We start from the raw sequence: 21611 nt of genomic DNA on the forward strand, positions 1-21611 counted from the left end.
TTTATATGATCACAAATATGAATGGAAAAAGTACAGGGCATACTGAGGAGTCGCTGCTGGAATTTTTCAGTTAAATTGAAACGAAATAGAGGAAAACGTATTTTTGCTAAACTGTTTTACATAAATATATGCATAATGTGCTTGTAATAATTCATTAAAATATGACAATGTCATTAAAATGATTCAATAATTCCACTTATAATAGAGGGAATCCTGGTGGCATAGTGGTTAAGTGCTACGGCTGCTAACCAAAAGGTCTGCAGTTCGAATCCACCAGGTGCTCCTTGGAAACCAAACCGGCAGTCCTACTCTATCCTGTAGGGTTGCCGTGAGTCAGAATCGATTCAATGGCAAAGTTTTTTTTTTTTTTTCCTAAACATAATAGATAATTATTTAGGTATATCACTTCTAGCCTCTACCACAATTATTCTAGGGTGGATATTTTTAACCCTTTTTTGTGGATGAGGAAACCGAGGCTCAGAAAATTAAATAACTTGTCTAGAGAAAAAAGGAATGAGAACTATGAAAAGCATCTTCCTATAGTAACATGGGTTGCTATGAGTTGGAATTAACTCGACTTCAACAGGTTTTCTGGTATAGTAACACCGAGACAAGAAACACAAAAAGGGAACATGATATTCCAAAGACCAGTGAGTGAAATTGGACTCTTGGCATCAAGGCAAGATAGACAAGGCAGGATTATCTAGTCTTCCTTAGATTTTTAGCTTTTGAGTATCAAGTCCAAGGACTGGCAGAAAAGTTTTCACAAGTTGGACAGAAGAGGTAAGTCAACAATCAGGAACATTTAGGTACTTAAAAGCCTTAAATGGAGCAAAGAGATCAGAAACCTGGGCCTTCAGAACTCCTTTGACAAAGCATTCCTGCCACCTAGTGGCAACTACTCTGCCTTGCAGGCACTGGGTCCCTGAAAACATAACCAGGATCTAAGCAGGGAGAATCACCAGGACTCTGTCAGTTTGTCACACAGTGGTGGCTTCCATGTTGCTGTGATACTGGAAGCTTTGCCACCGCTATTAAAAATACCAGCAGGGTTATCCTTGGTAGACAGGTTTCAGCAGAGCTTACAGACTAAGACAGACTAGGAACAAGGACCTAGCTAGTCTACTTCCGAAAAAAACTGGCCAGTGAAAATCTTATGAATAGCAGCAGAACATTGTCTGATATAGTGCTGGAAGAAGAGTCCCTCAGGTTGGAAGGCACTCAAATTACAACTGGGGAAGAGCTGTCTCCTCAAAGTAGAGTCAACCTTAAGGAAGTATCAAAAGAAGATAGAATACACAGAGTCACTATACCAAAACTAACTGGTCGACATTCTACCATTTCTGGAGGTAGCATATGATCAAGAACCGACGGTACTGAAGGAACAGGTCCAAGCTGCACTGAAGGCACTGGCGAAAAACAAGGCTCCAGGAATTGATGGAATACCAACTGAGATGCTCCAACAAATGGATGCAGTGCTGGAAGTGCTCACTCGTCTATGCTAAGAAATTTGGAAGACAGTTACCTGGCCAATCCACTGTAAGAGATCCATATTTGTACCCATCCCAAAGAAAGGTGATCCAACAGAATGCTGAAATTATCGAACAATATCATTAACATCACATGCAAGCAAAATTTTGCTGAAGATCACTTAAAAGCGGTTGCAACAGTACATCGAAAGGGAACTGCCATAAATTCAAGCTGGATTCAGAAGAGGACGTGGAACAAGGGATATCACTGCTGATGTCAGATGGATCCTGGCTTAAGGAAGAGAGTACCTGAAAGATGTTTACCTGTATTTTATTGAGTATACAAAGGCATTTGACTGGGTGGATCATAACAAATTATGGGTAACATTGCAAAGAATGGGAATTCCAGACCACTTAACTGTACTTATGAACAACCTGCACTCAGACCAAGAGGCAGTTGTTCGAACAGAAAAAGGGGATACTAAGTGGTTAAAGTCAAGAAAGGTGTACATCAGGGCTGTATCCTTTGAACATGCTTATTCAATCTGTATGCTGAGAAAATAATCCAGGCAGCTAGACTAGATGAAGAAGAACGGGGCAGGCATCAGGATTGGAGGAAGACTCATTAACAACCTGCGTTACGCAGATGACACAACCTTGCTTGCTGAAGGTGAATAGGACTTGAAGCACTTACTGATGAAGATCAAAGACCACAACCTTCAATAGGGATTATACCTCAACATAAAGAAAACAAAAATTCTTACAACTGGACCAATAAACAACAGCATGATAAACAGAAAAAAGACTGAGGTTGTCAAGGATTTCATTTTACTTGGATTCGCAATCAATGCCCGTGGAAGCAGCAGTCAGGAAATCAAATGATGCCTTGTATGAGGCAAATCTGCTGCAAAAGACCTTTTTAAAGTATTAAAAAGCAGAGATGTCACTTTAACGGCTCAGGTGTGCCTGACCCAAACAGTGGTGTTTTCAACTGCCTCGTATTCATATGAAAGCTGGACAATGAATAAGGAAGACCAAAGAAGAAGTGATGCCTTTGAAATTATGGTGTTGGTGAAGAATATCAAATATATCATGGACTGCCAAAAGAACGAACAAATCCGTCTTGGAAGAAGTGCTGTCAGAATGCTCATTAGAAGTGAGGATGGCAAGGCTACATCTCACATAATTTGGACATGTTATCAGAAGGGACCAGTCCCTGGAGAAGGACATCATGCTTGGTAGAGGGTCAGCAAAAAAGAGGAAGACCCTCAACAAGATGAATTGACACAGTGGCTACAACAATGGGCTCGAGCACGACAACGATTGTGAAGATGGCACAGGACCGGGTGATGTTTCGTACTGTTGTACACAGTGTTGCTATGAGTTGGAACCGAATCAATGGCACCTAACAAGAAGAAGCAATGAAAGATGGAGAAGGGTAGGTTTCATTTCTTATTCCAGTGGTAATGCATGAGTAGGGACTGCTTGGAAGCACTGTGTTGAGAAGGATTCTAAGCCTAGCTGCGTTCATCAGAAAAGAACACTGACTGATTAAAAATGTTGGCCATGAGCATTGCAGGGAGTCTAGGAGTATCCGGACAATTCAATAATTTCTCTCTAAAAGGCTTTATGACATGGAAGTCAATTAAAATATGCAGTGAATAAATACAGCTGCTGATTATAAGGATATATACATATTTAACTATATATTTTAATATAGTATATTCCCAAGACATGCACATAAAATCAGTATGAAACTAGTTAGTAACTTCTAATTTAATTAAGTACTTTCATAATTTAAATGATGCTTAAATGATTGAATTATGTGCTAATTCAGGACTAGAAAATTTCTGGACCATTGTCCCAAATGTTGATACACTACAGAAAATGTTAACTTCACGTGGATATTTTATGTGATGGTTTCTACCAATTTCCAGGCCTATCTATACCAAAAAAGTATCTATGGGATTAACTTAAGAAACCCAAACAACTACGGTAGTAACAAAGAGTTCAGAGACTACATATAGTCTAGTATTTAGGATCTCCCATACTTGGTTTAAAAAGGAGCTACTTTGCTTTCTAGTGATAATGAAATTGCTGAGTGGAACAGAGAAGGGATTATCATGCCTTGGAAGCCCAGCAAGTCACAGAGGGTGGGAGAAAAATGAGAGGGAGGGGACATACTTCTTGCTGTCAGGAAGGTGTGTTGATAGGGTAATGTGGTAGGGGGAGCATTCAGGGGTGACCATTTTACAGGGTCTACCAGCCAAACTTTCTTCCGCTACACTCTGCTTCCATAAAGATGATAGTCAAGAAAACCCTATGGAGCAATTCTACTCTAACAGATGGGGTTGCCAAGAGTCAGAATTGACTTGACTGCAATGGATTTTCCAGCCAACCATGATCATCTTGTTGCTGCAATCTGACTAAAGGCCAAAGCAGAAGGCAAGTGATTTTCGAAGAGATCAGAGTTAGATGGGTGATTTTTAAGCAGATCAGAATTAGATGGGCGGAATTATTTTACGGTGAGGATGCACAAGATGAGAAAGCTGAACTTGATCCAAAAAGATTTATCCAATTTTATAATCCTAGAGTGCAAGCTAATATTTGAAAAATTATGCTATTAGTTACGATCACATTAATTTCATCAAGCACAAGGGAGAAGGGTAAAAATGAGTATTTTAATCTGTAGATTATAATCTAACTTGTGTAAAAATATATTAAAAAATACTTCCATCAAAGAACGGACTATACCATAATTAAAACATTTCACATAAAAAAGTATACATCTCTTATATCATTTTAAAGGTAACAGTATTGAAGAAACAAATAGAACGAGGAATATCTAACTTAAAAATCAATGGAAATATGAGTGTAAATTAGATATGTCAGCATCAGAGTGTAAAGTGTGGCACCAGATATGGGTAAGCTACAACATTAGGACTGCAGGTGCCAAGATCAACCAGATAAACACTGATGTTATCTATAATTACCTCATTTTTAGCTTAAATCACAGGTAATGAGGGAACTCGTAGTCTCTAAAAGGCAATTAGAAATTGTACTGGCTTTTTTGCTTCCTGTACCAGGAATTTTTTAAAACTTACTTTTATTTAAAGCTTTTTTTCCCTTCATAATGAAACATCAAAGCATATCACTTATACACATATAACTAACTATAAAAACAGAACGCACAATTACCTACAAGCTTAAGATGGATTTCTTCGTATGGCTAGGTGAAGACATGTTCTCCTATGATGAGGCATCATTGAAACAAAGGCAACAAATGGTTCACTACATGGAGGTTTGTTAAAATTGAAGGTGACGTTTTGATTCAGGTTTAGATTTAACTGTGAACTGAGAGACACTGAGCCTCTACCTCAACATCCACAAGGACGTAACTGAGAGAGTAACAGTTACCGTCTGTCAGACAAAACATTCACTGCCTTCACGATATAAGGCCTAAGAGCTTCTAAATTCAGGAATATATTAACGCAGTTAAACTCAACAATCATGCTTGTAGAAAAAGAATCAAGAAAAGCTTTATCACAAGGTTATAAAACATTAAGTAGATAATAAAGATCATCATATTATTAAACAAAGAGTAAGCATTTAGAAATGAGGTGAGAGATCCTTTCTACGAAGCTGTCCAGAATGAATAATTTTATATCCCATAGTCCACTGGTATTTTTTATATAATTAATAATTACAGAAAAATCCCCTTCTCTGAGGCGTTCCCTGAAGACGCCCCCAACCTACCTTCTCCCCATCCCCATCCTACCTCATTTACCTTGATATTTAACTTTCCATTACATGATAAAGAATCTGCCACAGTCCATAGTGTAACCAATACTGTAAGGTAAATGCTTACAGAATGGAGAACAAATTACTTTCCAGTAATTTAGAAATAGGCATTTATATAGCAAAATCTGATATGCTAATTAAAAGTCAATCCCATTTCTTAAATCATAGTTTTCAAGACTGGGTTGACATAAAGGGTATTATGCATATAGAAATCCATGCATGCCTGAAATAAATACTTTCTCTTAAAAATGTTATATTTTAACTGAATCCATTATTCACTTGATGACCTGCAGGTCAGCACTATCCAGTAAGGCTTTCCGAGATGATGAAAATATTCTATATCTTGCTGTCCAGTGTGGTAACCACTAGTCACAAGTGGCTACTGACCAGCTGAAATAAGAGCTACATTTTTTATTGTATTTCATTTTAAATCAATTTAAATTTAAATAGCCTCATGTGGCTAGCAGCTCTCGTATTAGACAGAGGAGTACAAACCCTTTATAAAGATGAGGAACAGTTAAAAAAAAAAAAAAAGTAACTGCTATAAAGGTTTAAAGACACAAAGAAAATATACATGTGATACACACTCACATAGAGTATAACGGGAAAGAAGACAGGTATACATCAAGTTAAATAATACATGTGGTTAAGCAAATCAAGGTAATTCCATAAGAAATGTTGTAACATAGTATATAATTAATTCTAAATGAATGGTGCTCCTAATAAGAACTATCAGTGATAGGTATAATTGGTTATTTTTCTTTCTTGTCCCTATTTCATTGCCTCTCCCAATCTGTGTTTCTGTCTCTAACCACTCTCCTCCTGACCACCATCTCTTATCTCCCTCTTCTCTCTCTCACACTCACACACCCACACACACACACGTAAAAAGAAAGCAAATCTCTAGTGATGACAGTGCTAGTTGTATTTGTGACTAAAAATGGTCAGGGCTACAAAGAACTAGATCCAAAATTTTGACCACAGTCTAATATAACCATACCTAGCAACAGATGACCTTAAAATCTAGAAAATGGTAATATAAAATGAAGATAAATGGACCACATGATAAAATCAACTTTACTTTAAGGTCAATTATGTACTTTAAATTGGCTTGAGTTAATGTAACCGGGAAAACAATTTCACACGTGCTATTTTATTGATAAAAAAAGAAAAAAAAAAAATTTTTTTTTTTTTTTTATTTTTTATTGATGGGGGGGTCAGCAGTTCGAATCCGCCAGGCGCTCCTTAGGGAAACTCTATGGGGCAGTTCTACCCTGTCCTATAGGGTTGCTACGAGTCGGAATCGACTCAACAGCACTGGGTTTGGATTGAAAGGGTAAGGAAACATTCCCACCCAAGGGCTACTAAAAATCTCACTTGTTTCTAATCAAAATGACAAAATCCTACTAACTTTAAAAGACTTGAATGAACATAACAATACCTTGTTTACCCAGAATGATGGAAAGTCAACGTATGCCATATACAGTAAAATCCGTGACAGGCAGAACTTGTCGGGACTACCTGGTTTTTCCCGGTCTCACAAGTTTTCCGCCTTTGATAGGGAGAAATCTTATTACTTTTCTACTACTCTTTTTAGTGCAAAATATTTGAGTTTTCCTTCTCTGACAGATTTCTGCCTTACAGTTTCCAGCTTTTGCAAGTTTTACTGTGATTTTTTTCTCTCAACACAAAAATGTCGAGAATTAAAAAACATGTCCAAGGATTAAAAGGCATTTTTGTTCAGATACGACACACATTTGGAGAATGCTAGTCTACCTGCCTCGGCAGTAAATGCCTCCGGGCTGCTTTGCTTTGGAGCTCTCCACGCTGACCTCGTGGTATTTCTCCCATGCCCATTCATGATCTGGCGATCAGCTACCAATGTGTATAACGAGTGCGTATGTCATCGTTGTTGTTGTTGTTGTTAGGTGCTGTCAAGTTGGTTCTAAGTCACAGCGATTCCATGAACAACAGAACCAAACACTGCCTTGTCCTGCGCCGCCCTCATAATCGTTGCTATAACTGAGCTCACTGCTGCAGCCACTGTCAATCCATCTTGTTGAGGGTCTTCCTCTTTATGCTGACCTGTTACTTTACCAAGCATGATGTCCTTCTCCAGGGACTGGTGGCTCCTGATAACATGTTCAAAGCATGTGAGATGAAGCTTCACCATCCTTGCTTCTAAGGAGCGCTTTGGTTGTACTTCTCCCAAGACAGATGTCTTCGTTCTTCTGGCTGTCCATGATATATTCAATATTCTTCGCCAACAGCACAATTCAAAGGCATCAATTCTTCTTCGGTCTTCCGTATTGATGAGTACATATAGGCTTTTAGGAGACCCTGGTGGCGTAGTAGTTAAGTGCTACGGCTGCTAACCAAAGGGTTGGCAGTTCGAATCCGCCAGGCGCTCCTTGGAAACTCTATGGGGCAGTTCTACTCTGTCCTATAGGGTCGCTATGAATCGGAATCGACTCGATGGCACTGGGTTTGGTTTTTATAGGCTTTTAGAAGTCCTCAATCTGTACCCCTCCGCCATTTGCTCAGTTTGTCTTTTTAAAAGTAAACACAACTAGCCTTTCAACTTGTCCATACATTTTATTTAGCCTATTTCAATACCACAAGTTGTCTCTTTTTTTTCTTAATAAAAAAAGAGGTGACAAATAAGACGGAGAGAAAGAACTGCAAGAACTCTCCTCTAACTACATTTACTTTAAGGAACAGATTTCTTGGCCCTTTTAATATTTTCCCCTATTTCTAAGTTCCTGATTATATTCTGGTTGGTTCAGGCTATGAGACATCTGACCTCTAGATAACTGATGTGTTACTGTCTATCCAAAGAAAAGGGGGAAAAAATCCTTCTTCTTAACATAGGACATTGAGGGTGGAGGGACAGATGGTTAGGGGAACACTGAACCACCCGATATAAAATGAGGAATCAGGGGTGAGTCTCCATTCTGTTTTTCATGTAGGCTATACCACCACTGGGAGCAGTATTTTTATTACAGATTTTTTTTTAAACAATAGCTCCCCATCACAATGGAAGATTAATCATTTTCCCATTATTTTTTCACCCAAATTATGTTCCACAAAACTATCCTGTGTTAGGCAGAAATAGTATCCATTGCTAAAATGTTATATCATCTGAAAGTCCATCTGCATCAACAGGACTCAAACACAGTCCTGCCTTAGAAAAAAATCTGTTGTTAATTTGTATTTTCTATCAGTTATCGATATGCATAATAAAGCACAGATATTCCCAAATGGGTGCCACAGTATTTATGTGACCACAAATATCTTTATATGAACCAAAGAGATATTTCTGTAAAGCTGTTACATAGAATTCTACTACAAAATTAAAAGTCAAGACCAAAAGAAAAACTCTCATTTTTCTACAGAGCCTTTAAAAATATTATGATTAGGAGTGGTGTCTAGAGAAGCAGAGGAGGAAGATGGGGTTCCTTCTCTAGGGTTCACTGGCAGCCCAGATGGCAGCAGGAGAAACAGGACAGGAGCAGTGCTAAAAATACCAAATGGGCCACTCTGACTTTATTTATTGACCCCCTCCTTTCTTTTCTTGTTCTCGTTGTTAGGTGCCATCAAGTCAGTTCCGACTCATGGCAACCCTAGGCACAACAGAACGAAACGAAACACTTCCCGGTCCTGCGCCATCCTTACAATCGTTGTTACGCTTGAGCTCATTGTTGCAGCCACTGTGTCAATCCACCTCATTGAGGGTCTTCCTCTTTCCCGCTGATCCTGTACTCTGCCAAGCATAATGCCCTTCTCCAGGGACTGATCCCTCCTGACAACATGTCCGAAGTATGACAGACACAGTCTCGCCATCCTTGCTTCTAAGGAGTGTTCTGGTTGTACTTCTTCTAAGACAGATTTGTTAGTTCTTTCGGGAGTCCATGGTATATTCAATATTCTTCCCCAACGCCACAATTCAAAGGCGTCAATTCTTCTTCGGTCTTTCTTATTCATTGTCCAGCTTTCATATGCATATGATGCAATTGAAAATACCATGGCTTGGGTCAGGCGCACCTTAGTCCTCAAGGTGAAAACTTTGCTCTTCAAGACTTTAAAGAGGTCCTTTGCAGCGGATTTACTCAATGCAATGCGTCTTTTGATTTCTTGACTGCTGTTTCCATGGCTGTTGATTGTGGATCCAAGTAAAATGAAATCCTTCACAACTTCAATTTTTTCTCCCTTTATCACGATGTTGCTCATTGATCCAGTTGTGAGGATTTTTGTTTTCTTTATGTTGAGGTGTAATCCATACTTTTGATCTTCATTAGTAAGTGCTTCAAGTCATCTATACTTTCAGCAAGCAAGGTTGTGTCATGTGCATAATGCAGGTTGTTAATGAGTCTTCTTCCAATCCTGATGCCGTGTTCTTCTTCACACAGTCAAGCTTCTTGGATTATTTGCTCAGCATACAGATTGAATAGGTATGGTGAAAGAATACAACGCTGACGCACACCTTTCCTGCCTTTAAACCAATCAGTATCCCCTTGTTCTGTCTGAACAACCGCCTCTTGATCTATGTAAAGGTTCCTCATGAGCACAATTCTGGAATTCCCATTCTTCGCAATGCTATCCATAATTTGTTACAATCCACACAGTCGAATGCCTTTGCATAGTCAATAAAATACAGGTAAATATCTTTCGGGTATTCTCTGCTTTCAGCCAGGATCCCTCTGACCTCAGCAATGATATCCCTGGTTCCACATCCTCTTCTGGAGCCGGCCTGAATTTCTGGCAGTTCCCTGTCATTATACTGCTGCAGCCGTTTTTGAATGATCTTCAGCAAAATTTTGCTTGCGTGTGATTTTAATGGTATTGTTCTGTAATTTCCACATTCAGTTGGATCACCTTTCTTGGGAATAGGCATAAATACGGATCTCTTCCAGTCAGTTGGCCAGGAAGCTGACTTCCATATTTCTTGGCATAGATGAGTGAGCACCTCCAGTGCTGCATCTGTTTGTTGAAACATCTCAATTGATATTTCATCAATTCCTGAAGCTTTGTTTTTTGCCAATGCCTTCAGAGCAGCTTGGACTTCTTCCTTCAGTACCATTGGTTCCTGATCATCGACTAATTCTGTTTGGTATAATAACTCTGTGTATTCCTTCCATCTTCTTTTGATGCTTCCTGCGTCATTTAATATTTTCCCCACAGAATCCTTCACTACTGCAATTCGAGGCTTGAATTTTTTCTTCAGTTCTTTCACAGCATGAGAAATGCCGAGTATGTTCTTCCCTTTTGGTTTTCCATCTCCAGCTCTTTGCATATGTCATTATAATACTCTACTCTGTCTTCTCGAGAGGCCCTTTGAAATCTTCTGTTTAGTTCTATTACTTCATCAATTCTTCCTTTTGCTTTAGCTGCTCGACACTCAAAAGCAAGTTTCAGAGTCTCCTCTGACACCCATCTTGGTCTTTTCTTTCTTTCCTGTCTTTTCAATGACGTCTTGCTTTCTTCATGGATGATGTCCTTGATGTCATTCCACAACTCGTCTGGTCTTCAGTCACTAGTGTTCAATGCATCAAATCTATTCTTCAGATGCTCTTTAAATTCAGGTGGGATGTACTCAAGGTCATATTTTGGCTCTCGTGGACTGGCTCTGATTTCCTTCAGTTTCAGCTTGAACTTGCGTATAAGCAATTGGTGGTGTGTTCCACAGTCAGCCCCTGGCCTTGTTCTGACTGATGATATTGAGGCTTTTCTATCGTCTCTTTCCACAGATGCAGTCAATTTGATTTCTGTGTGTTCCATCTGGCAAGGTCCATGTGTACAGTCGCTGTTTACACTGGTGAAAGAAGGTATTTGCAATGAAGAAGTCCTTGGTCTTGCAAAACTCTATGATCTGATCTGCAGCATTGTTTCTATCACCAAGGCCATATTTTCCAACTACCGATCCTTCATTTCCAGCTTTTGCATTCCAATTGCCAGTAATTATCAATGCATCTTGACTGCATATTCGATTAATTTCAGACTGCAGCAGCTGATAAAAATATTCTATTTCTTCACCGTTGTTCCCTAGAGGTTGGTGCGTTAATTTGAATAATAGTCATATTAACAGGTCTTCCTTGTAGGTGTACGGATATTATCCTATCACTGACAGCGCTGTACTTCAGGATAGATCTTGACACGTTCTTTTTGACGATGAACGCAACACCATTCCTCTTCAAGCTGTCATTGCCAGCATAGTGGACTATATGTTGTCCGATTCAAAATGGCCAATACCAGTCCATTTCAGCTCACTAATGCCTAGGATATTGGTGTTTATGCGTTCCATTTCATTTTTGATGATTTCCAATTTTCCTAGATTCACACTTCGTACATTCCAGGTTCCAATTATTAATGGATGTTTGCAGCTGTTTCTTCTCATTTTGAGTCGTGCCACATCAGCAAATGAAGGTCCCAAAAGCTTCACTCCATCCACGCCATTAAGGTCGACTCTACTTTGAGGAGGCAGCTCTTCCCCAGTCATCTTTTGAGTGCCTTCCAACCTGGGGGGCTCATCTTCCAGCACTATATCAGACAACATTCTGCGGCTCTTCATAAGGTTTTCACTGGCTAATGGTTTTCAGAAGTAGATTGCCGGGTCCTTCTTCCTAGTCTGTCTTAGTCTGGAAGCTCAGCTAAATTCTGTCCTTCATGGGTGACCCTGCTGGTATCTGAATACTGGTGGCATAGCTTCCAGCATCATGGCAACACAGAAGCCCCCACAGTATGACACACTGAGAGACACGTGGGGGTCTCCTTTCTACCTACTCCCAAATATCTTCTGTGGAAAAGCAGTTCATGTTGAACCGACACAGAGTACAAAAAAGAGAAACAGGCTCTGTGCATGGACCTGTGTCCAACAGGGTAGGACGGGGCAGCAAACAACAGTAGTTACCTTGCAGATTATAAACTTATTACTGAACAAAATCCAGATAATTAGAGACTGCATCAGTTGTCACCAATGACGTGGAGCTCTGCTGCTTGAGCGAACTTAAACTCTAGAAGCATATTTAGAAAACTGAAATGAGAATTAAGAGATGGGGTTCAAATATCCTGTTTTGCTTGTCATGGGCTGAGAGATTTGGACGTGACACCTGAATTGTCTGTTTCCTAATCTGAACAAGTAGACAGGAATAGAGTCGTTGAAACTTTGAGAAAATGTCAACCAGACTAAGCCACTTTTATATCCATCTCAGAACAGTGCATCTATAATCATGGGATGAAAAACCATGTCCATATGTTCAGATGATACTAAGACATCTTTTAAATTTCAAATATTCTCTCATTAGCAAGTTCTTTTTGTTCCATAGCTGCTTTATTGATTTTTTCCCATATATCTAGGCATACTAACACCCATTCTCAATTGTATCATTAACAACTATGTCATAATAATTTCGTGTGACTGTGTTCACTTAAAGTATACATTTTCAACTCCCAGTTAAACTGTTTACCCACAGATTCAAATTTACCAAATATCTCTGATACACTGAACTAAGACATCTTAATATCAAAATAGCCATCTATGCAAAGCAATACTGTCACTGAAATGGAATAGATACATGTAAATGCCCATGTCATGTGGGTCATATTAGCTTTCTTTATAAAATGTATAATTTTGTCACTAAGCACTGTAAGTCTAACCAAATCTATTCATTCTAACACTGCAAAAAGAAACCAAGAAAAAAAGAAAGCAAGCTTTGCTACCGAGCAGAAAATGGAGGCTGTCTTTGCTTACATCGCTCCCCTCCCCAAAGACTCCTGCCCTTACAGGATGCCCAGCAAACCACCACCCACGGCCACGCCCCTCACCTTCTAATTATCCCATTTGGTCTTCTCCTAGATCTTGGTAAGTGTCCCCACTGAAACACCAGTCAGCATCTTAGGGGCTTCCACGTTTATCTCCCCTGCTAGATCATGAATTTAGATCATGAAAGCCCCAAGCGCAGGGGTTGTGTTTTATTCCTCTTTGAGTCTTGGAGGTTTAGTACACTGGCTTGCCTATAACTGGTATTCAGTACAGATTTGCAGATTGACTGAAGATACGCTAGCTCTCTCGAAACAAAAAACAAAAACAAACAAGCAAAAAAATACTGTGAGAACCAATGTTGGAAAAGCAGTTGTAAATGCTCTGGGTGAAAAAGCCAAGTGAAAAAATAAGATTGCTAACCATTGCCACTTTCCTCCAAAAAAGGCAAGGCAATTTGGTATAGAAAATAGACAAATATTGAATATCGACTTCTATTAAAATATTCTATGGAAGTTTCTCCCTTAAACACATCTTTGAGAACCACCCATTTTCAACGCATCAAAAATCAGAAATTAAGCATTATATAAACTATATGACCACAAGTAAACCAATAAACAAACTATAAAATTAAAAAAAAACTGTAAATTTTGATTCTGAACCGTAATTCTATGCAGTACTTGAAGTACCACACTTCAATGTTACTGACCACATACTTAACTGATTTTTGTATATTTCACCTCCATACCTAAAAAAGTACAGCATGCTAATATACAAATGATGACCCATGGGGCTAATAACAGAGAATTTCAACTTGAATGGTGGGATAAAACAGAAGTCCAGGGAAGGGACCTTCAGTACTGATAGACTCAGAGCAGCTTAACCTCGTATTTCAAACCTACGCCTATCTTTTCAAAGATAAACATTTATACAGCCCCTGGATGATGGGGCTTGTAGCTGACTATGTAAATAAACAAACATGATTTGTTTTTTTTCTCTAAAGCCTGGCTACAGATAATAAAAAGGGTTTGAAGGGGTTTCTGAAGGAAAGAAACTCAAATTGTAACATGTATGCTCAAGTGGGTTTGTGTTATGTTAATTTCAGTACATTAATGTAAACAAAACTGCTAAACAGTTAATTTTTTAAAGAGAAGGTAACATATTTTCAGAGCCTTAAGTGATCAATTAGTTCAAAAAGACTGCATATTATAAAGAAGCGTAGTGACCAGATCCATTATCATAAAAAAATAATAAATTTCACTTCAGGAAGATATATTCATCACTCAAATGTGATTTCTTTCCCTCTCCTCTCAAAGGCGCCCCCATTATGCAGATAAGAACAAAAGGTAATATTCTGACTTTGGTCTCCTGGAAAATGCAAAGGTTACCCACTGTTTGCTCTTTGCAATTATCATTTAACTGTAAAGTTCTTGATGTTTCTTGAGCCAATACAGAAACAAGAAATATAAAAACTTGATAATAAAATTGTGAGGCTAAATATATGTACAGGTTACATAAAAATTCCTCCTATAAAATCTATAGGTTAAAAAAAAAAAAAAAAAAGATAAGTATAGATAAATCTGATTCTTAAACGGAGGTAACCAGTCCCTGGGCGGTGCAGACGGTTAAGTGCTTGACTACTAACTGAAGGTTGGCACTTTGCGATCTCACCCAAAGTCACCTCAGAAGAAAGGCCTGACAACCTGCTTCTGAAAATCACAGTCTCGAACACCCTATTAAGTGCAGTTCTACTCTGGGGAACATGGGGTCCTAGTGATTCGAATCAACTCAGTGGCAGATGGTTCCTGCGTGCGTGTGTGTGGTTTAAGGTTACTTAGGAGTCCTGGGTGATGCAAACAGTTAACACATTCAGCTGCTAACTGAAAGGTTGGAGGTTCAAGTCCACCCAGAGGCACCTCAAAAGAAAGGCCTGGCAATCTACTTTTTAAAAATCAACCATCAAAAACCCTAGGGAGCACAGTTCTACTGTGACACACATGGGGTTGCCTGAGTTAGAATCAAATTGAAACCAACTTTTTTTTTCTTCTTAAGGTTACCTAGTTAATAAGTGGTGGAGCTTAGGTGTAAACTCTCTTATTTCTATCTGTGTGCTTTTTCCAAATTATTCCCCCAGGTCATGTATTTATTCTTAAGAATTTACAGAGTTTAAGTGTTACACGGATTCTTGACAAAATACAGGTAACAAAGTAAGAAAAGCAATGCTCTAGGAATCTGAAAAGAAATCCTAATTCTAGGCCTCCTTCCTCTTCTGCTAACTAACCTGTGAAGCCCTGGGACAGTAATTAAAATGACAAGGTCTTAGGAACTTCAGGTGACTGGATGGTCGGGGGATGGGGGTTCGAGTGGGAAATTCAAATAGGTCTCTATTATCCCTCGTGATACTTCTGGCAATTAAATTGACCCTATATTTTTAAATAACAGGTTAGCAAAGTCATATCATCCTAAGAAAATAACCATAACTCATTTTTCTGAATTTTAAATCTTGTTCTCCAAGTATTGCTTTTGCCCTATTATCCCTCCTCTATTATTTTGATGTTTTGAATCATTTGATTTTCATTTCAATGAGACGTATGACTCTCTTACACACAAATGAAAAAAAAAAGGTATTATGCCAAAAATATATGTAACAGATGAAGAATATTTCCTACATCTTCTCAAAATATTGATTTCCTATGAAATAACCCCCCGCCCCCCAAAAACCAAACCTGTTGCCACTGAGTCAATTCCGACTCACAGCGACCCTATAGAACAAAGTAGAACTGCCCGTAGAGTTTCCAAGGAGCACCTGGTGGATTGGAACTGCCAACCTTTTGGTTAGCAGCTATAGCACTTAACCACTAGGCCACTGGGGTTTCTTCCTATGGAACAGGATACGTAAAAATCTTTGTGATACAACTTGAAGCCTAATTTTTCAAATTTACTCAATCATTCAGAAGAATACAAATTAACGTATTTTTTCTTATTTAGTAAAAGACTTTGCTTACGGCTGCTAACCAAAAGGTTGGCAGTTTGAATCTACCAGGCACTCCTTGGAAACCCTACAGCGAAGTTCTACTCTGTCCTATAAGGTCTCTATGAGTTGGAATTGACTCGACAGCAACGGGTTTGGTTTTTAGATTCAAAAGAAAAAACAAATTATAAACTAAAACAAACATTTTTTATCAACTTCAACAGCCTTTGATTCAGTGATCAATATAAAAAAAATTGAACTCTACATTTTAGACCCAAGTGTTATTGCTACTTTTTTTTTCTCTCTCTTCCCTAAAAGAAATAAAACAAAATATATTAATAGGGGAAAGATTCCTTTGCTTCTTCAACAAAAGTTGTTTTGAAATAAGAAATACAGAATTTCTTTAGAGGGGGACAAAAGAAGCCAAGGAATATGAATATTTCTTTCTACAAAAATAACAAATAATTGTGTAGTATACAAGTATGCAAGGTCTTTATAGATTTTTCAAGTCTCAAGTCAATCTACCTTTCCAGTTTTAGGATCTTTTTTTTTTTTTTTTTTAACACAAAAGAAACTTGTACGTATTTTGCAATCCTTGTTGCAGCTACATAATTTTTGGTTTTTAATTCAAAACCTGAGTTCCTCAATTATTATAATCTTCAGTTTACTGACTCTGACTTATAAGTTGACACCCATTGGCTGTTAATATTTTGAACTATGTCTTTTAGTCAATATTGCATTTACCAAGTATTATTTGAAAATCACCCAACTGTCAAAATCCGGAAGATAGTACATTTTTCCTAACAGCAGTTTGGGAAAATGTTCACGAATAATGCCATGTGATTTACTATTGTAAATATAGAATCTAGAAGATCACAGTTAAGTATAATGTACAAATTTATTTTAAAATGATCTACAGCGATATATATTCTACCCTATGACATTTATACAATGCCAACATGATGTCTGAAAATTAAACAGTAATTTTAACTTACCACATAGTGCCAAATAACTGGCCTCAGTTTTTTTTCCCCACTAAATGGACTCAACACAAGTTGATCACTGATATCTGGCTATATAAACACAACCTAAATCTTATTAGTAAATGAGGCAAAAATAAAGTTATTTTCTATATTGGGAATTTTAACATTAAAACCTTATAAAATGTAGTAGCTTGAAGCATTGCACTGACTCAAAAACCATAAAGACTTCCTATGCACCTTTGTAGAAAGTTATAATTTGATCAATAAAGATATTTAGGAACACAGGGTAAAAAAGGGAAAGTTTGAAAATGTTCACCTTCATTTTATTTCATAGGTCACTGTTATACCATCTAATAAGATAATTAAAAACATGCAAGCAGCTGGTACTACAGCTAAACAGATTAATGTAATAGTCTGTAGTCATATGTGCTGGCAAGGGGCTCGCCTCTTTGGCGAGGAGAAGGTCAGCTGCCCTTGGGAAGAGGAGGGGGAGTGGTGGGAAGAGAATATTCCTTCTACCATGTGGCGCCGTGCTACAGTCACTAAGCTAAACGTCTACTGCAAATTGCTAATCAGAAAACTACTTCTCTTCTTTCCTACCCAGCAAGGTTCTTTCAGGTTTAACGGTTAAATGAGAAATAAGGAAAGCTATATAATTTGACAGAAAACATTAACCCTGGTCTTTAAAAAGTACAAGATACATTTCATAAAATTAATAATGTCTTCTCAATTCTTCTAAAATTCCATTTTTAACATGTCATCTGCAAATTAGTCGGGAGATGTACAATCAAATTTTAATCCAAACTTCCCAAACAAGATCTGGTCTATTACTCAGGCATCATACAATAACCGTGCTGGTGCCTTAGGAGTTAAACGCAGCTGTACTCTATCTGACTCAGTGAAGCAGAACTACCAAAAAAAAAAAAAAAAAAAAAATCGAAATTAACATCTTTTTAGTCTATGAAAACACATCTATGGGCATTAGGCACATAAAACTATAGTTAGTTATAGTTAGTGTCCCTCAATTTTAAATTTCAACCTTATCTGTCAAAGTTCCAGAAATCCATCCCTGAATTTATAAGAAAAAAAAAAAAAAAAATCTGCCTTTTATTTTTACTAAGTGTACAAACTCATTATACAAAGACAACCTAGAATACTATATCAGAGATTCAGAGTTACAAACCTCAACTTAAGCTCATTCTTAGCTCCCTTTCTGCTCATAGACAAAGTTATTTTTCTATAGGAGACTTTTTTTTTCTATTCCTTTTGTGTCTTTATATTAGAGCACTTTTAAAAACTTCTAAAATATCAAAAGATTAATGATGATGACGATGACAAGGACAGACTAGGAGCCTATAGCAGCCAACACTGATCTGGCATTTACCATGTGCCATTTATTATCCCACCAGGAAACCCTGGTGGTATAGTGGTTAAGGACTACAGCTGCTAACCAAGAGGTCGGCAGTTCGAATCCGCTAGGCACTCCTTGGAAACTCTATGGCGCAGTTCTACTCTGTACTACAGGGTTGCTGTGAGTTGGAACTGACTCGATGGCAGTGGGTATTATCCCATCAACAACTCACTACAACTACGTTTTATCATTCCCACTTCAAAGATGAGAAACTGAGGCTGAGACTTGCTCAAAGTCTCCTCGGTATTTGGAGCCAAGATTTCAATCAACCGATTATGTTTAGATATTATTTAAAACAAAACAAAATAAAGACTATGCCCTCTTGAAACTGACAATCTAAGACAAGGACACAGTAATACAAATAATAGAAAGGACGTTAAGTTTGGGTGACCAATTTAAGACTGAATTTACAAGATAATAAAACCTCTACATATGCTACAAGATACAGGCTTTGAAGGGTTAAATGAAAGTTAAAGAAACCAAGCTGCCAACTTCCATAAGGGGAGCACTAATACCATGGCTTTTCAGAAGGCATCTCAGTCTTTAAAACAGCTGTGAGAAGGAAGCCTGTACAATGTCCCTCTTACAGATGCAAAAGTAAGGTTCACCTTCACCCTGAACACAGGGCATACAGTTTAGATGTGCTGGTGCTAGGCTTATGGCCTGAACTATCTAAATGCGAACAAACAAACAAATAAACAAACAAACAAAAAACCATAGCCAAACCCATTGTCGATGAGTTGATTCCAACTCATAGCGACCCTACCGAACAGAGTAGTCTGCCCCATAGGCTGTCCAAGGAGCAGCTGGTGGATTCCAACTGCCGATCTTTTGGTTAGCAGCCAAAAGTAGTTCTTAACCACTACACAACCAGGGTTTCCAAATATGAAGAAAAAAAAAAAGGGGTAGGGTTTCTGAGGCAGTTTAAATAACAAAGATCGAATTGTTAGGCTAAAAGATGTTTAAGGATTGGAGTATCGGACTTTTACATTTTTCTAATAACTTATTTCTAGTTAGTTTAAAAGAGCTATAATGGCAACAAAAAAAAAAGTTCATTTTCAAAAGTAAACTTTACTGACAATTCTGTTGCCATTTTGGTTTAATTCTGTAACCATTTCTAGGTTTTGTCAGTTAACTTTAATATGAAAATATACCCCAGAGCTGTGCTTCTATGAATTCTGCATTTAATCTAAGTGTCAAATTCACAAGTAGCTCATTATATTGTAAGAGCTATTGCCTACTGAGTAGAAAAATATTCATTTTACACCTTAAATACACTATAATACTGTTTAACAATAGCACTGGGCTTCCAACAATTAAAAGCCTGCTTTTATATAGTTTAGTACCTGAGGTTTTATCATGCCTTTTTTAATTACAACAATAAATTAATATCCTAACACTACAACAGTGACAGGCATTGATTAAAAATATATTATTTAACAATGTTAGTATTTATTGTGCAAAGTTGCATTAGAAGTTCATTTTCAAAATATAATTATTCAATAATGCTAAGGTACTTTAATTTTCAAACTATTCAAGGACAAAGTAAACTACAGGACAATATCATGCCTTCAACATGGACACATTTTTCTTAACTTTCTATTATGTCCATTATTTACTATAATTAGCTACCTTACAAATGTAATTGTAAAATATAATTTGCCAACAAAATTTATATACATGAGGAGATGTTCCTTCCTCTGAAACACATCCTTATTTTCCTTTTGTCTTGGTTATTTTTTATAGTATTTATACCTAATAATGATATCACCACCATAAATTTTATATATATTATCATATTAATATTTCTCAGATACATGCCAAATCATGCATATTTATTCAACTATCTTTCCTACTCATTTTGGGGGGGGGGTACTACAGTTGTGCCCTGATCAGGTGAGGAATTTTACCTATTATTTACTATGTCAAATTCAAGTTTTATACTACACTTCAGGGCAAAAAGAAGGACTCAGTGAATTCTGACAATAAGGTAAGATGGGTACAGTGAAAATAAAATGAAAACATGAGCTTTACTGCTTTGCTAATACCCTATCAAAACACTATGGGAACATAAGCCTCTTAAAGCGCCCGTGACACTTGAACAACTGACTCCAAACAGACTCCAACTAGTATAAAACAAAGACGTCAAGTGTTTCAACTACCATCCCATTTCGGGAATTCATAAACTGTAAAAACTTTCTCGTCCACCACATTCTCAGCAAGCGCCCACTGTATACGAGATGCTCCTCTGGATTTTAAGAGGCTGGCCACGGAGAGACAAGTGACAGCTGCAGTCAGGGACACAGAGTATACAGACACCTCAAAACACCGACTATCTAAGCACAGATTTCATACTGATTATGTAAGAGGAGATTCAGCTTGATGTTCCAATGAGTTTCCAAGTGCACAGCAGTTCCTGTGTACACTTCATAGCGTTGTTACACAAGCATCAGAACTAATGAACCGTAAGGACAGTGTACTCCAAAGTAAAATATTTCTTTAAGAATTTTTGTTGCCATCTATAATGCCAAAATATATCATTACTGGAAGTGTATTATTTTCTGAGAATAACTGAGTTCCTATACCACTTTGGTTCACCATATGAACCAAATATTATTGGGAAAAGTATTTTAATCGCTCTTCTTCCTAGGACTGCCTGTTATAAATTCAAAATATGAGGAGAATATTAACAAAATGCTAGGTAGATACATGTTTTCTTAACTTATGTATCCTTTTTTAAAAACCAGTAATAGAGATGTAACTGCCGTTTGCTGAAGAGCCAAACGAGATATTAACAAACAGCACTTAATTTAACCGTGAATTACATTTTCAGCTCTCTCAGGCTCTCATGAGCAACACACTGTGTTTTAGCAGAGAACTTAAAAGAAAGCGATGAGTACTGTAATAGACAGACTGAAAAAATAAAAACAGACACAGTTTATAATGAAGCCTAATGTTACATGTTCACTTATTCCAACTACCCTACTACAGGATAACAGCAAATATCTAAAAAAAGTTGATTTCCTCAAGAACTCAGAACGTTGCATTTTCCATTCCTCATTTAAGTCTGCAGAACTATTTCATATCACAATATTCTTTACATTCGTCATATTTTCTAAACATAGGTAGCAGTTCCTTACTGTTCTAAGATCAGAATCTTATAAGGTTACATACCTTGTACACTTTATTGTACAATTACATATCTGTGTATTCATCACCT

The 21611-nt window shown here is 37.6% G+C and overlaps 1 protein-coding gene across 20 annotated transcripts in view; it reads right to left on the minus strand.

The window, feature by feature from the left end:
• TBC1D5 (TBC1 domain family member 5) overlaps positions 1-21611 on the minus strand; it is a 639936-nt gene that overhangs the window by 278687 nt on the left and 339638 nt on the right. The gene's annotated exons all lie outside the window — the stretch shown is intronic.

The sequence above is a fragment of the Loxodonta africana genome, chromosome 27 (genome assembly GCF_030014295.1).
Source record: "Loxodonta africana isolate mLoxAfr1 chromosome 27, mLoxAfr1.hap2, whole genome shotgun sequence".
Classification (NCBI taxonomy): Eukaryota; Metazoa; Chordata; class Mammalia; order Proboscidea; family Elephantidae; genus Loxodonta; species Loxodonta africana.